We start from the raw sequence: 18,774 nt of genomic DNA, 5'->3' as shown, positions 1-18,774 counted from the left end.
TAGAAAATAAGCATGCCAAGGTGTGTCAGAATGGTGGACAAAGGAGTCGAAGTAGATGGTGTGCAGCAGCAGTGGCCTGGAAGAACTGTCTCAGCAAGTCCTGTAAACAGAAACCACTGAACTGCTTTTTCAGTTTTCCATCCATCCACAGCACCCATTATTTTTCCTGACTCTGTGTATATAATGGGAAAGCTTCTTTTTAACTTACTCATATGACGTGGGCATCACTAGCTATGCCAGGATTTATGCCAGCTGTGGGTCTGAAGTCACATGTAGGCCAGACCAGGCAAGTATGGCAGATTTCTTTTCCTAAAAAACATTAGTGAACCAGATGGTTTGTACAATAATTGATAATAATTACATGGTCATTACAATCCATGTCTCCCTTCTAGATTGTATTCAATTCAAATTTTACCATTTATTATGCATTTCTAGTTGGGCAGGGCATTACCTATCACCAAGGGAACTCACCCTAATTGAGATTCACAGGAAGATTGATTAGTCATTTGCCATGAACCTTATAGGGGTTATCACACAAAGATAGCCAACAGCCTGAAAATTAACTTGAGACTCTCCCTGTCCTACAAGCCCAAACCATGAGCCTTGTACAACTGGTAGTTAAAAATATCTGCCTTAAACAAACAGTTAACCTATTCTGGCAGCAATGATGCCGGAACATTAGGGGTACCTTGTCGATGGGGAAGGTTGGGCAAGTCAAGGTTGAGGGCAAGTAGTTGGATCATTTTTCTGCTCAAAATAGATATATTGCCACTGGTAAAAAACAAATGTCCCCTGCTCAACTTTTTATGGCTGACTGCTTACTGGAGTGCACGGATATCACAGGATTTGAAAATGGAGCTGAACAATTTATAATCTTCAGGACAGCTTCACTCATGGCCTTGTAACGGAGGATACATCATGGATGAAACAACTAAGAATGGTTCAGCTGTTAACTCTGAAAAACTTATGTCATGGTGCCTTGGGGTTGCAATGATTGGCCTTGAAAAAAATCATGTTAATACGTCAAATATGAGCTCAATTTCTGAACAGTTTTCGAAATGATTAAAACTTGCCGAAATCATGTCTGGCATAAATGGTCGAATGTTGTCTTTGACATTGAGGCAATTACTTTTATCTGTCCAGCTACGTGCCATTATATCCATTTGTAGATTGGGCCTCTGGTGCCTTTTGGAGTCATGTGTTTCATGTGGCAAAAAGTGAATTGAGCATCGGTGAAGGGATGACCTTTTAGAACTGAGATGAGGAGGAATTTCTTCAGCCAGAGGTTGGTGAATCTGTGGAACTCATTGTCACAGAGGGCTGTGAAGGCCAAGTCATCGAGTGTCTTTAAGACAGAAATAGATAGATTCTTGATTCTTGCAGGAGAATGGGACTGAGAAATGTATCAGACACAATCAAATGGCGGAGCAGACTCGATGGGCCGAATGGCCTAATTCTGCTCCGATATCTTATGGTCATTAGTGAGCAGGTTATTGATGCCAGTTCAGCGCGTTATTTTACCATAATGTTTCTAAGTATAATAGTGGGCTAGGAGGGTCCTTGTGCATCGTGGTAATATCCCCACCTCTGAGCCAGAGGGCCTTGGCTGACATCCAAGCTGCTCCCTGAACAAGTTGATTAGAAAATATCTAAGAGGAGGCTGACAGTATGATCTACCAAATACCCTACATCAAACAGAGACTTCAACAAACCACAGCATTCTAATCAATACCATTGCTTTAAGTAAATGTCAAGCATTAAAAAGATTTGATCAGTAAATGTTGAAGATATTTGTAAATGATTTTTGAATGCATGTTAATACATACCTCCTTCCTTTATGTTAACAAATGCATTGTTGATTTATTGTTAAGTTGACTAAAGGCAAGTCTAGGCCAGTTTGTGACACTTTAACTTATGCAAGACGGTTTTAGACCATAAGAACATAAGAATGAGGAGCAGGAGTAGGCCATTCAGCCCTTTAACATTCAATATGATCATGACTGATCTCATCTCTTCCTCAACTCCACATTTCTGCCTGCTCTCCATAACCCTTCAACCTTTACTAATTAAAAACCTGTACATCTTCTCCTTAAATTTACTCAATGTCCCAGCATCATCTGCACTCTGGGAGAGTGAATTCCATGGATTCATGACCCTTTGAGAGAAGCAGTTTCTCCTCATCTCTGTCCTAAATTTGCTCCCCTTTAGCCTAATGCTATGACCTCAAACACCTTCCAAACTACATTTTTAGATTCAAGGTAAGATTCTTGGGGTAGACTGATATTCTGGGATTGAAGCTGTTATTCCAGGGTTTTGCAGACTTCCTGCTCAATATCAAGTATATCACACAGTCATAGATCCTGCCCTGTCATCTATTCTTGCAAACAAATGTACTAAGCGAACAAAGCATGAAGCACGTTCATAATTAACATGATGTATGCAAAGTATCAGTTTTGAAGATGGAAAAGGCACAAATTATATCAACCTGTGAACAAACTTGTGCAGATGGAGACAACACTCATTGTCTGGTGATGGAACAGTGTCATTTAGAAATAAGGAAGGACTTCTGTTAATATGAGATAACAAGGTGTAGAGCTGGATGAACACAGCAGACCAAGCAGCATCAGAGGAGCAGGAAAGCTGACGTTTTGGGCCTAGAGTTAATATGTTGGCTCCCTACTTGTCTCAGAGCCCTGCTCATAAATGACAGAGCAGCATTTTCACCATTACCATGTTAACACTTCTGTTCAAGCAAAGGTCCCACAAGCAGAAGCATCGTTGACTAAATTACCTGTTTACAGATCTATGTAAGATGAATAATGAGTTCTTTTGTTAGCTCTATGTTGGTTGAAGGAGCATTTAAGGCAACATAATTCAAAAAAACATTCTGCTTTTCATCACAGAACACTGCAGATTCATCAGTGACCTCCACAACTGATACAGTAGGCAGACAGGACCTTGATTCAGTATCTATTCCAAAGGACAGCTCCATTGACAGTATGTCCCCTCAGTACCACACAGTAGTGTCAAGCTGGAGCATGTACCCAAGCCCAAAAGCAAAGTTAGCCCTCCAACCTTCTGACTTTGAGGTTAGAGTACTCTCATCTAACCCAAGCTGACACACAGTGCCTACACATTGAGCTGTACAAGTGCACAGACGTAAATATCTCTTTCCCTCTAGGGTTCATTTAGAGATCTAGTAAAAACAGTCGGCTTCAATAATGTCTTTGTTCTCCTACAAGTTCATCTATCTCTCATTCCTCAGCCTGATCCTGTCTTCAACTGTTATTTGGGTGGAACTGGATTCAAATCGAATTGAGGAGAAAATATTCCTTTTGTAAGTGTTTTTATTTATTCCAACAGCATTGTTGCAACTCATTAATTTCATTCCCGTCAGCCAGGAGCTTCCCAAATGGATGATAGTGATATCTCCAGGGCTCGGGCTGTCTCTGCTGGGTGCACTTTCAATTACAAAATGTTGTTATAAGTTACAGCCTGACTTTCTTCATAGTTCCCCAAGCCATGATTCTGATTTCTAAGTGGTAACCACTTCAATCCAAAATGGTGACTAAAAGAATTGAAAACAGCTTTTTTTTTGCTCTCTGAAGGATTATATTTATTGGTTGAAAGTCAATATTTTTTTTCCATTCACTCCGAACAAAAGCAAGAATAAATGTTGGATATTTTGGGAAGATGTTAACAGGTTCTGAATTTGCATATTATGATTTAGTTCAATAATCAGAAAGGCTGCTTGTTTCAGTAAGAAATACTTGATTATTGTCCCAGTAGCCTGTATTTAGGTGTACATGTTTTCAAAGCTGAGTAACAGGACAGGAAGCTTGTATAAAAACCGAAAGAACTGCGAATGCTGTAAGTCAGGACCAAAAACAGAAGTCGCTGGAAAAGCTCAGCAGGTCTGGTAGCATCTGTGAAGAAAAATCAGTGTTAAAGTTTTGGGTCAGCTTCAGCTCTGATGAAGAGTCATCTAGACTCAAAACGTTAGCATGCTTTCTCTCCATTGATGCTGCCTGACCTGCTGTGGTCTCAAAACATTAGATCTGCTTTTTGTCTCTTCACAGATAGGGAGGTGATGGCCTAGTGGTATTGTCACCAGCCTGTTAATCCAGAGACCCAGGTAATGTTCTGGGGGCCTGGGTTTGAATCCTGCCACAGCAGATGGTGGAATTTGAATGCAATGATCATCTGGAATTAAGAATCTAATGATGACCATGAAACAGTTCCACTTGTCAGGAAAAACCTATCTGGTTTACTAATGCCTTTTCAAGAACAAAACTGCTGCCCTTACTTGGTCAGACCTACAGCAACATGGTTGAGTTTTAACTAACCTCTGGTAGTTTAGAGATGGGCAATAAATTTGACCCAGCCAGTGATGCCTACACCCCATGAATAATTTTTTAAAAAAATGCTGCCAGACCTGCTGAGTTTCTCCAGTACTCTCTGTGTTGGGTCCTTTTGTTAGCTCTTTTGTGAGATTACAGGTTTAATGTGAATAATTATGAAAGTAACTACTCAAGGTCATTCACTGTTCTCAACAGCGCTGTCTTACATTTCAGTTGAAAAGCAGATATTTGACTTGGAATAGAGCCCCTTTCCTCATTTTCCATGCTATGCCTCTTACTGCACTTCCCAGCTAGCCTACCAACCAGTTACAGATATGAAATTATTGTTTGATTATTAATCTTCAAGTCTTCAGTATCCAACACAGCCCGAGGGACTGGAAGGAAGAGTTGGGTGTGAACGGTGGAGAGGGAAGTAGGGATGTGTAGATAGGATCAATGTTGGCTCCTAGTCGTCATCCACTTATAGCTGTGGGAAGTCATTGCCTTGATGTCACATAATGGATATGACTCAGCATGAATATTCTTTTGGTAGAGCTTCAGTGAAAAGCACCTTCCAGTTTCACATTTGCAGAGATTGGGCACAGCTGTAATCAGATGGAATGTACTCGAACTGTCTGCAGAAGGGAAGATTGGAAGCTCATTCCCTTCGACTCAATGGGTTAGATTTTCTAAGCTAGGGTTATTTCAGGTTGAGTGCAACTCCACTCGTTCAGTTTAACACAACAAAGGAGTATTGTGTTTCTGAGAGATGATTCCAATCAGGGCTCCTCTTGAAATGTGGAACCATGCTTCCATTCTCACAGGCCTCTTCTTGCACAGAACTGTCGGGGCGAGACAAATTTTGCACACTTTTACAAAGACATCAGCTGACACATTCTGAAATTTAAAGATCCAGTATCAAAGGCAGTCACTTTGCCAGACTGCTACCAGAGGGTAAGTATGTGAGGTAAGTGTAATGTTAAGGGGCTGAGAGGGTAATGTGCCAGTTGGGTAGGGATGGGTGCTAGGTTGGTAAAGTGACAGTTGGGTAGAGGTAGTGTGCCAAACAAGTAGGGTGCCAGGCAGGCGCAATGCCGAATAGATAGAGGATGTAGGGTGCACGGTGAAAAGGGGGCTAGGTAGGTGATGGAGTGTTTAGGGTATGTTGGATGGTTGGGAGATATCAAGTTCCACAGGGTCATCAGATCTGGAGCAAGAGGCTGTCAGGACCAGAGGGCAATATCAAGTCTGATGCTGTGGGTGTTGGATCCTGAGCCAGCAACTGTCAATAGTGGGGTTGAGTTATGTTGGGTGGTGGGGTATTAGGAGGGTGGAGGGTTGGAGGGTGGATGGGTGTTACTGTTGGGTTCCAGGGTGGGGTGCTGTTGTGGGTGTTACAGTGAGATAATTTGGGGGTCTCAGTCTAAATGTTACTCAGGAGATGGGCTACTTTTTTTTATTGTCTAACTTTTCCTGATTAACTATTTACTTCACAGAGTAAATCATGATTTATGTGGCTGATACTTTCAGGGGTTCTGGGATCAAGGGAATTATTGAGTAGAATCTTCAACTTCCTGTGCTATCATTGCTAAGGATTTCCATGCGGAATTCTCATCCACCCTTCAGAAATGATTTTCTGGCCATTGGAAAAATGGGTGGGAATGTATTATTGACAGGATGAGCCGCAGCATGTGAAATGGTCTCCTTCACCACCAATGAATGTGTATCATATGTGTACTATGCTGGATTACTTGGCCTTTTATGTTTGACGATGATGAGAAGGAAGATTTTTGCCAGTGAATGGGTAAATAAATTGGATTAAATCAACTGAAATTGCTGCCAAAATCATGCCTAATGCACAAAAAAAGGGAACTCAAGCACTTGCTTCCTCCTTGGTCACATGGCAGAAAAATATGTTCTGAGGCACACAACATTTCAGTACCTTTCAGAGAAGCAGTCAATGTCTTTGGGGGCAGGGGATAAGTCTAAAGTCAATAAACAAAAAATTATACATCGAGACTGACTCCTCAAAGCCTGTCCACCATCTACAGGAGCGTGATGGAACACTCCCCACTTGCCTGGATGGGTACTTCCCCAAAAACAAGCTTGACATCATCCAGGACAAAACAGCCCACTTGATTGGTGCCACATCAATCAATTTCAAGATTCTCATCCTTCCTGACAAACAGATACTAGCAATGTTTCCAACTACAGAATGCACTACAGAAACACCCACCCAGAACACTCTGACAGCATGTTCCATACACGTAACCTCTAACATCGAGCAAGATAGGGGCAGCAGATACCACAACCTGTAAATTCTCCTCCAAGCCAATCACTATCCTGACTTGGAAATATAGTGCCATTCCAGCAGCGTCACCTGATCAAATCCTGGGACTCCTTCTTAAGAGTACCAGGGGTTTATGTAAACCAGTTGGACTCCACCAGTTGAAGAGTACAGCTCACTGTCACCTTTGTAAGGGCAATGGAGAAGTGGTGGCCTAATTGTATTTTTGCTAGGTGCTTGGTCCAGGGCCTCAAATAATATTCTGAGGTCCCAGGTTCTCATCCCACCATGACAGATAGTGAAGTTTGAACTTAAGAGTAAAAATAGAATTAAGAGTTCAATGATGACCATGAAATCACTGACAGTTATTGGGGGAAAATCCATTGGGTTCACTAATCCCCTTTATGGGATGAAATCTGCTATCTTTACCTGTTCTGACCCCTATGTGACTCTAGATCAACAGCCATGGCAATTAGGGATGAACAATAAATGTTAGACCAGTCAGTGACACTCAATCTATGAATCAATAAAAAGAAATTAGGCATTAGCAATAAACATAGACCTAGCTGGCAACAGCGGTATCCTGTGATTGAATAAACCAGGCTCTGGAACCCACAGGTTTGTGACTCAGACACAAGCTGACTAATCTCTGAGCTGCACACAGATATCATTTTGCACAAAGTGGGAGGAAAAGTGATTGCACCTTCTCACAATCTCACCTCCACCCCTGAGTGTACACACTTGAAAACCGGCAATTTGGTTTTCCACATTGGCACTGAGGGGATCGTGTTTTCATTCCCAGTGGTGTACCTGTTAACACAATATTTTTCATTGACCCATGTCAAGATCAGCGGTGCCACACAATGCTATCACCCTTAAGATAAATGAAAGCATAAGCTCTGTCTTTTAGCTATGGGTGCTGAATGGTGGATATGAATCTAAACTTTTTAATACCTCTTTATACATCTATTAAAAGCAGCACAGACATAAACAAAGCAATAAGATTTCCCACAGCTGAACCACAAGGAGTTTATTTAAAATTACCGATATGCTTTTTGGTGCCAGGAAACTAACTTCAGATAAATCAATTTCGTTTTTATTTGTCTTCCTTCCTCTGGATCGGATTCTGGTAATCACCTGCATTAAATGCTGCTGAACAAGATGGCCTTTCATTGAGCTGGGAGGAAATGCAAGCTCTCACAAGCTTAAAGATACAGTGCTGCATCATTTCCAGAATGCAATTAACCAAGCAGTTTATGATGTTCAAAGGCAACACTTACACTGAGTGGGTAGAGGCACTCAGCAAGAAAGTTTACCAAAACCCCAGACACATAATAATACTCTGTTACCTCAACATAGGGACAAGAAGAGGAGACCATTCAGCTCTTCAAATCTGTTCCATCATTCAATTAGATCATGTCTTATTGATCGGTATCTTAATGTCAGATACACGCCTTGGTTATATGACACAATATTTTAACTGATCAAAGATCTAACTGATATTTTGAAATTTTCTGTTGATCTCAAGCCGCAACAGTTTTTTCTTTGGGAATGAAAATTCAGATTTCGTGATTCTATGTGGGTGACATCAGGTCTGAACAACCAAGATTCAGTTGCCTCATGGACTAATGAAATGAGCGGCCATATATCAGCAGTAGACACAGCAAGGGTCAGGAATATGTGAAAATGGAGGCAAAGTGGTCGTGTCACTGGACAATTTACCCAGATGACCCACTAATTCAACAGGGGCATGGGATCGAAGCACCCCACAGCGGATGGTAGGATTTAAATCCAATTGATAAATTGGGAATTGATCGTCATTTTCTGTAACGGTGACCATGAAAGACTATAAGAAATAGGAACCGGAGTAGACAATTTGGCCCTTCAAGCCTGCTCCACCATTCAATAGGATCATGGCTGATACAATATCACCACCACCATGACCACTCAGTGAGTTAATGCCTAAGGTTTACATCCATCATGGATAACTCACAACGTGGTTCAGCTTCAGTGACCAGGGCTGTGTTTTTCTTGCTGTTGCCTTGTGAAAGGTCTAACATTGCTTGGAATTGAAGGCCTTTCCCTCACAGACTGGAACACTGAGACTGCCCACTCTGGGTGTGGGCACAGCCTTTCCCAGTTCTGTTGCTCATGTCTCATTGACAGCTCGATCAAGAAAACTGCATTCGCTCCTGAATGCGTCTCTCACTGTTGGTGAAGCACAGAATGTAAACCTTCCCTTCCCTTCAACCCCATTATCTTTGCACTTCTCCTAGCTCCCATACAACTCATCTATCTGAGTCTGCATCTGGCCATTTTACCCCCCACCCCAGGCATATCAAGTAAACATGCCAGATCTGGTCATTTCTAGCTGCCTGCCATGGAAAACAGGGTGTTGCTCGCAGTCAATAACCCCTATTCCTGCATTAACCCTTTCCCTTCGATGCTCCATCCTCTTCCCCCATCTGCCAACACAGGGAAATAGAAGCAGGAATCGTCCAATCAACCCATTGACCCTGTCCCACAATTTAATATGATCATGGCTGATCAATCACGTCAAGGTTTTTTACTCACCCCATTCCCGTAACCCTGTATGCCCCTGAGTTTGCTCCCTTCAAAATTTTAATCTCTTCTGCATCCCAACATTCTGCTTCCAACACCCAGAAATAAGTTTTCCAGCTTCCCTCCCACAGCAGTAGCTGGCTCATGAGAAAACGTCTTTCATTTTTCATAGTGGGACATAGTGGGACACCCAGGATGAACCATCGCCCACCCCTTGAGTGTCATAGCCAGACAACCCTGAACAATGGGTAAGTAGAACTCTGAGTGATATCTCTACAGCTCTCCAACTGACTTCCCACCACCACGGAGATTGGTTGCACTGGATCCACTGAGGTAACAGTGCCCCACTCCTTGGACTGAAGTGATTCAGATCCCCTGAGCCTCAGCATTCTGACCAGCCACACAACTACACTCAACTCCCTGAATTAATCTCAGAGGCTTGCTTTGACTTACGACACTGGGATCTTCTAACTGAAGAGTTTTGTCCAAGATATGACCGAGGACTATTCCTCTTGTACTTAGAGATATGGCTGCTGGCTTACACCACATGCAGCAAGTACAGAGAATGCTGGAGAATCTCAGTTGCTCACATACAGCAACATGGCCACAGTCTTGACTGAAGACTGCTGAAAACCAGGACAAGCTGCCAGGCTTTGTGTCTGTGCTGAAAGGCAAGTCAAGACAAAAGCACTGTGAGCATTTAAGATGAGGCTTAAAGAGAAAAAATGGTGAATCCTAGGTTCATGGTCAGGGGGAGTCCTAAAATGACACGTGGTGAAATTTGATTTTAGTAAAAGTCTGGAATAAGAAACCAGTTGAATGATGACCATGTGACCATCTTCAGAAAAGGATCTGATTGACTAATGTCCTTTAGGGAAAGAAATCTGCCATCCTTACCTGGTCTGGCCTATATGTGACTTCAGACACACAGCAATGTGGTTGACTCTTAATTGCCCTCTGAAATGACTGAGCAAGCCATACAGTTCAAAGGCAATTAGGAGCAGACACAAATGCTGACCTTGACAGTCACATCTTCATTCTGTGAATGAATGAAAAGTAATGAATTTATGCAGTTTTACTGCACAAACACAAGAATTATAAAAGCAAATTATGTTTCACAGAAAGAGGTGGGGAAGAGATGTACAGTCCTACAGTGATGGGTGTTGGATTGTTATTGCTCATTTAGATAAACCTTTAAGACACAATATTAAACAAGACACAATGACAGAACAACTGACCCCAGGAAAGACTACAGACAGGTATTAGCCCAAATAGATATAAAAGACAATTACAACTGTTTCTCGAGAGAAATTGAACTGGAATTGTTTGGTTAGGCAGAAATGGGGGGATTTCTTGGACTTATTCTTCCTATTTATTCTTAAAAATAAGACGACTTTCTGATTTCTCAGCTTTCACATTTAAATCCAAATCTCTTGCATTGCTAACACATTCAGAAGAGTTTATGACTGTGCCATCATTAGTAGGACTATTATTTCACCAAGTCATGTTACACAGGAGGACAGTGACAGTAAGGACTGGAGATGCTGGAAGCTAGAGTCAATAAATGCGGAGCTGGAAAAGCACAGCAGGTCAGAAGGTCAGACAGCATCCAAGGAGCAGGAAAGTCAACATTTCGGGCCTGAAGAAGGGTTTTGGCCTGAAACGTTGACTTTCCTGGTCCTCGGATGCTGTCTGACCAGCTGTGCTTTTCCAGCTCCACACTTATTTAGACAGGATGATATCCTTTTCATCAAAACAGTCGACACTATTGCTGTGATGTTAATTCCTACAATTTTAATGCAGTAAATTACTAAAAATTTGTACAAACAATTGCTTGCTCTGCGGGAAAACAGAAAATTTCACATTTTTTTAAATAAACCCCATCACCGCCCCCCCACCCCCATTCTTGTACTTCAGCAATTTCATGAAATTGTTAAGGAAATTTGACATTTTTTGAGTGACTGGTTTGCTCCAAGTGGAATTGCATCATTGGCTATGAAACTCATTAATGTTTCTGTATCTCAAACACCTGTGTAGTCAGCTCTGCATTATTCCAACTGACACTGAAGGCAGTGACTGCTTTGATACATATCTCAGCTCCCCTCAGTCGACTTCCATGTGTTTCTTCGTGGAACAGTTTGCTGTTGGAAATGGCTGACTGACTGTGCACTGAATGCACATTTAAAACCACTCACAGAAAACATTTAAAGACTTCCAGCATATCTCAGAGATCAACTGGAAGAAGTTTCAGTGATGCTAGTCTGCCTGCAAACCAAATGGCAAGACGTCACATTAAACCAGAGCTTTAAAAAGATCTAGCGACACAGAGGAATCACAGGACCCAGCTTTTTTCTCATTCATTCACGGGATGAGGGCGTCGATGGCCAGACAGCTTTTATTGCCCATCCCTAATTGCCCAGAGGGCAGTTGAGAGTCAACCACATTGCTGTGGGTCTGGAGTCACGTGTACACCAGACCAGGTAAGGATGGCAGTTTCCTTCCCTAAAGGACATTAGTGAACCACTTGGGTTTTTCCCAACAATCAACAATGGATTCATGGTCATCATTGGACTTTTAATTCCAGGTTTTTTTTAATTATTGAATTCAAATTCTACCATCTGCCATGGTGGGATTCAAACGCAGATCCCCAGAATGTTGGCTGGGTCTCTGGATTAACAGTCTCGCAATAATACTACTAGGCCATCATCTCCCCTGAACTTTGAGGCCATTTCCTTTCACTTGGTCATTATATGTCTTCAGCGATTGATTGATTTGTTGCCCTCCTATCAATGGAATATCGATGCTGTAGCAATCGAGATGTTCCTATACTCGGTACACATTTCATGAAATTCATTGTATAAAATGCTTTGGAAGAATTCAACAATAGTAAGACCGTAAGAAATAGAAATAGGAGTCGGTCATTCGGCCCCTTGGCTCTGCTACACCATTCAATAGGATCATGGCTGATCCGACACTCCTCACATCCACTTTCCTGCCTTTTCCCCACGACCCTTGATTTCCTGACTGATCAAGAATCTATCTATCTCAGCTTTAAATGTAGACAAGAACTCTGCTCTCACAGTTCTGTTGTAAGGAGTTCCAAAGGAACTATCAGAATGCAAGCTTTTCTTATTCCATTCTTTCTCACTCTTCCCATTTCATTATCCTTGCCTCCATTGGGTCCCAGTTACAGGCAGAGAGTGCTGTTAGTCAGCAATGTTAGGTGTGGCTGTAGTTCAGTTAGCAGTGTGCTTATCATTGATTCACAAAGTTCAAAAGAAACAGCGCTCTCCAGGGAGACTGACATGTGCACCTGGATTTTGAGGCATTATGAAGTATGGTCAGGAAGGAGAGATCACATCCAGAAAGAGATAGCCTCAGCAAGCGCATAGTTCAGGGAATATGGAGGTAGCGTGGGAATTTGGTGCAGAGGGAAAGAGATGCCTTTTGGAGGATCTTTTTGCCTCTTAATTTGTAAGTTTTTATTTAACAAGATAAATTGAATCCCAGGATTAAGGGTCCAGCACAAAAGAGTGACATCACAGGTAATCCACAAGTTCATTGGTTGTTGATTCCTATTAATTTGACTATCATAAGTTTCTGATTGAATGTAGTAAGGGGAAATATTTACAGGATACAAAAAGTGCAGCACAAAGTGTTTAAAAACAAAATTAAGAACTAAGTAATTAAAATAGAGATGCCAGTCCAGGCAATGTGTTATAACTGAATGATGTGGGAGCTGGTGGACCCCATTGTGGTTTGTAGTGACTACAACTGTAATAAGTGTTGGCTGGTTGAGGAACTCCGGCTCAGATTTAATGAGCTGGAGTATGTGCTTCAAACACTGCGACAAATCAGGGAGGGGGAGAGTTACCTGGACACTGTGTTTCAGGAAGCAGTCAAACCCCCTTAGATTAACTACCTTGAGTTCAACTGTGGTCCCGGCCAGGAGAGTGTGATTTTGAATGAGGCAGGTAAAGGGATCCAGGAGGTAGTGTTGGAGGAGTTTCAGCCTGTGAGATTCTCTAACAAGTTTGAGATTCTTGCTTTCTGTGTGGATGAGAGTGGGGGCTGTAGGGAGGATGAGCAAACTGACAGTAGCACTGTGTTTCAGGGAACCATTCAAGAGAGGTGAGAAAAGAGAGATGTAGTCGTAATCAGGGATAATCTAGTCAGGGGAATAAACTTTGTTCTCTGTGGTCAGGATTGAGCGTCTCAAAGGCTGTGTTGCCTACCTGGTGTCTGAGTTCAGTACGTTCCATCTGGGCTACAGAGGAACTTAGGAGGGGAAGGGAAAGATCCAATTGTTGAGGTTCCCGTAGGTACCAATAATATGAATAGAAAGAGGAATGAAGTTCTGCTGAGGGAATATGAGCAGCTAGGGGGTAAATTTAAAAAAGCAGAATCAAAAAAGGAATAATCTCTGGAATACTATCTGAGCCACAAGCAAATTGGCACAGGGTCAACAATATTAAATAGGTAAATGAGTGGCTCAAAGATCGGTGTGGGAGAAATAGGTTCGAATTCATGGAACATTGGCATCAGTGCTGGGGAAGGAGAGAGCTGCTCTGATGGAACTGGTTCCATCTGAATCATGCTGGGACCAGAGTCCTGGTGAATTGCATAACCGGAGTCGTGGATAGTGTAGAATGCATTAGTGGGGCTCAGCTCAGTCGCATGGAAAATAATGAAGAAAGGTAAAGGGAATGGAAGGCTCAGCCAGTTATTAAAGTTTCCACGAGTAATAGGACAGAGAGTGTGGAAAGGGTCAGGAATTTAACTTCAGGCATAGCAGACAATGGGACAACTATGAGAAGGGGGGTGTAGGCAACTCAAGGCTGAGGGTGTTTCACTTAAATGCACACGATATACGAAACAAGGAAAATGAGCTTGTAGCGCAAATTGAAATTGGTGGGTATAATGTTGTGGGTATCACAGAGACTTGTCTGCAAGTAGATCACGGCTGGGAACTAACTATCCAATGATATATGTCCTATTGAAAGGACAGACAGATGGACAGAAAGGGTGCTGCCTTGTCAGTAAGAAATGAAATTAAATCAATACCGAGAAGTGATACAGGATTGGAAGGTGTAGAATCGATGTGGGTAGAGTTGAGGAACTGCAAAAGGGAAAAGACCCTGTTGGGAGTTGCGTACAGGCCTCCTAGCACTAGTCAGGATGTGGCAAAAAATGTAAATCAGGAGATAGAAAAGGCATGTAAGAAAGGCACTGTCACAACAATCACGGGGGACTTCAATATGCAGGTGAACTGGGAAAATCAGGTTGGTTGCAGATTTTAAGAAAAGGAATTTGTGGAATGTCGACGAGATGGAATTTTGGAGCAGCATGTGATAGAGCCCACTAAAGAACAGACAATTCTGGATTTTGTGATGTGTAATGAGGCAAACGTAATTGGGAGTTTAAGGTGAAGGAACCCCTAAAGGACCATAATGGACCATGTGGATGGGTTGAGTCATGGATTAGCATCTATTAGCATATATATGCTTGGGACTGGGTAGAGGTGAAGGGGAATGAGGGATGAGGGTTCAAGGGCCTAACAAAATATTCCAGAGAACCAAGTTGAGCATTGTTACCAGCTCATTTACCCACTTGTGGCCACATTTGATTGCACACACACACACACACTGGAAAGATTGGGAGTAACAATTGAGATATTATTAAAAAGCCAAACACTATTCACATTTAATGGAATGTAAGTAGAGAAATTAATTTCTCAATGCAGTGGAAATTTAATGGGACCACTGACATTTTTAACAACTGAATTACAATTATAAAAAAGACATGATGAAGAAAAAAAGGAGTTCTGGGTCTAACATATTGAGGTTTGTTGCTCACTGTCCTACATTCACTCACAATCTGGCACCTCTTCAGTTTTAAAGTTCTCATTCTTTATGTTTTGAGCACAGTTCTTCAGAAATTTTATTCTGTGTCCAACCAGACTCAAAATGTTAACTGTGTTTTTCTTTCTTCACAGATGCTACCAGATCTGCTGAGTTTCTCCAGCATTTTCTGCATTTGTTTCAGTTTCCCAGCATCCACTGTAGTTTGCTTTTATTCTCATTCTTGTTTTCAAAGTCCTCAATGATTTGCTTCGTCTTGAGGATACGACCATATCCAGCCCGAGAACACTCAGAGACATCTAGACTCCTCCTGATTCTTCTCTCTTTGGATCCCCTCTTCTCTTCACTCAAACATTGAAAGCCATGACTCCGGCTGGTTAGACCTTAAGCTCAGGAAATGTTCTAAGCCCTCCTGCCTTTCTAAGATAAAACTGAAAGCCCATCCCTTTGGCCAAGACTTTGCTTATTTCTCCTGATATCTCTTTAAATTTTATTTGAAAGCACATTTGTGAACTTTCTTGTGAAATTTTACTCCGTTAATATTGTTGTATAGATAGACATTATTCTGTAAATACTGCAATGTGTTAATGCATTTTATTATCACATTACTTACACCTTTACCTCTATGCTGGCAGGACATGGTTGCTGCAGTTAGAAGCTCTTCCTTTCTTTTAAGGGGATACTACAGAAAACAAAACAAAGGTATACCTCAGTTGAAAACCTGATACTTTCTTTTATTCACTTTTTCTTTGGCAGGGTTCATAAAATCTTGATATCTTTGAGTTCCGTTGAATGCAGAGATTAATTCAAGCTGTGACAGTTTTGATTATTCACAAAGTACACCTTTTCTTTCAAAGCTACATTCTGCCAATTCAGACATCAAGGGAAGAGGAGAGTGACCTAACCAGTATGGTTCTTCACTTTCACAATTTAGATATGATGCTATTTGCATCAGAAGCTAATAAAAAACTTCTTGATCAATCATTACTCACATTAACTTTCTTCTCACAGGGTCCATTAAGATGTGATCAAAGAGAAATTCTATCACCTCATGACTTTGAAAGAAAGTTGTACAAAGATGTTTCCAAGGCAGACTACGTTTCTGGAATCTGAATTTTTTAAAAAAAATCAGATAGCTCAGAACACACACCTGAATGGTGTGAAAATTGTCAGGTAGAAAATAAAGAAAAGGCCTATTGCTCGAGCAGACAGTCGCCTGGGATGAGACTTGCGTTTCTGGTCACTAAGGACCATGGGGACAGAGACAGCAGAAGGGCCTATAACATTAGTTCAGTCTTGCTAAGATATAGGGACACGTCAGAGGTTTGGAAAGTGGCAAACATAGCACACTTTTTCAAGAAACTTTGTTGGGACAATCAGAGCAGTCAATTTAGTGTGAGGTGATAGGTAAAGTTGGAGAAACAATATACAAAGAAAGATCAAAAGACAGTTGGAGAGGTTTAACTTAGTTAAGAAGAGTTGGTATGGATTTGTAAGGGGCAGATCATGTTTGACAAATCTAGTCGGACCTTTAGCTGAATTAACAGGAAAGATTGATGAAGGGAATGTGGTGGATGTTATCAATATGAATCTTAAGAAGGTGTTCACCAAAGTACCACAAAAAATATTGGGGAGGTGGTGGTGAAGTGGCAATGTGACTGAAGTCATAATCCCAAACCCCAGGTTAATGCTCTGGGAACATGAATTCAAATCCCACCATAGGAGGTGGTGAAAATTTGAATTTATAAAGAATTGGCTCAACGATTGTCATGTGGCCACTGTTAGTTGTCACAAAAAACTCATCTGGTTGAGAATGGGAAGGAAATTTATCATCCTTTATTTCACAGCAGTGTGGTTGTTTCTTAACTTTGTTCAAGGCAATTAGGGATGAGTAATATGTCTGTGAATGAGCCAAAACAAAAAAAAAAACTGGTTAACAAAGTTGAGGCTCAAGAAATAGCTGGCTCAGTGCCAGACAAATAGAGGATTGGCAAGTTAATAGAAGACAGAGAGTTGGGATTGGGGGGTGCATTTTCAGGATGGCGAACCTGTAACTAGAAGGGTGCCAAAGGGATCAGTCCTGGGGCCATAATTATTTACAATATGTATTAATGACTTGGAAGAAGAAATGTAATGGACTATCACCAAGTTGGTGGCTGACACAAAAATAGATGGGAATGCAAGCAGTGAGGATGTCAGAATATAGACAGGTTAAGTGATTAGGCAAAAAATGTGACACATGGTAGATAATGTAGGAAAATGAGCAGTTATGCACTGTGGCAGAAGGAAGAGAGGAGCTGAATAGTATTTAAATTGGGAAAAACCACAGAAAACTGCAGCACAAAGGGATTTGAGAGTCCTGATGTATGAATCACAAAATGGTTTCATCCAAATTCATTGGGTAATAGGGAAGCCAAATGAAATATTAGAAGCAAGAACAGAAATACTGAAGAAATTCAGCAGTTTTGGCAGCAATTATAGAGAGTGAAACAGAGTTGATGTTTTAAGTCCAGTGACCCTGCTTCAGAACTGATTTTAACCAAGGAAAGTTACTATAACAAACACAGAACTATTGAGTTTCTCCAGCAATTTCTGTTTTTGTTTCAGATTTCCAGCATCAGCAGTTCTTTGTTTGAGTAAAATTGAATATTGGCCTTTATTTCAAAAGAATTGGAGTACAAAAATAGAGAGCTCTTGTTAAAACTTTATTGGGCACAAATGAGACAATAGCGAGAGTACTGTGAACAGTTTTCAGCTCCTTATCAAAGTGAAGATAGATTGGCATTTCAGGCAGCCCAGAGAAGATTCATTAGATTAATAAAAATCAAAAGAACCGCGGATGTAAATCAGGAACAAAAACAAAGTTGCTGGAAAAGTTCAGCAGGTCTGGCAACATCTGTGAAAAAGAAATCAGAGTTAACGTTTTGGGTCCGGTGACCTTTCCTCAGAGCTCTTTAATAAAATTTGACACAACCAAGCAAGGGAGATATGAGGCTAGACGACCAATGCTTGAGGTCAGTATAAGGTGTATTTTACAAAAAGAGAAGAGCATAGAACATAGAACATTACAGCGCAGTACAGGCCCTTCGGCCCTCGATGTTGCGCCGACCTGTGAAACCAATCTGAAGCCCATCTAACCTAAACTATTCCATTATCATCCATATGTTTATCCAATGACCATTTAAATGCCCTTAAAGTTGGCGAGTCTACTACTTTTGCAGGCAGGGCATTCCACGCCCTTACTACTACTGGAGAGTTGGAGAACTACTAGAGAGTTAGGGAAACATTTACAGAGCTTAAGGTTGATGACATACCATCTATTGTCAAATGACCAAAATCAAGGCATTATATATTCAGATGCATGTATTGTACAGGGTTAACAGGTGAATGGGAGTTGCTGTAAATTCAGACACAGACAGCAGATATTGGGATGAAGGTGCAAATTACTGCAGATGCTAGAATGTGTACCGAAAACAAGAAATTTTCGAGATCACAATGGGTCAGGCACATCCATGAAGAGAAAGCAAGCCAATGTTTTGATTCTAGAACAGTCATCTTGACTCAAAACATTTCCTTTCTCTCCATGGATACTGGCTGACCCGCTGTGATCTCCAACATTTCTTGTTTTCAGTAGAGATTGGGATGAACTCAGCTTTAGAGAGGGTAGAGTGAGGGACACCAGCAGGCAGTGTACTGGGGAAGACCAGCAGGCAGTGTACTGGGG

The sequence above is a fragment of the Rhincodon typus genome, chromosome 12, assembly GCF_021869965.1.
Source record: "Rhincodon typus isolate 14 chromosome 12, sRhiTyp1.1, whole genome shotgun sequence".
NCBI classification, from domain to species: Eukaryota; Metazoa; Chordata; class Chondrichthyes; order Orectolobiformes; family Rhincodontidae; genus Rhincodon; species Rhincodon typus.
Note: the sequence above shows the minus strand (reverse complement) of the source record.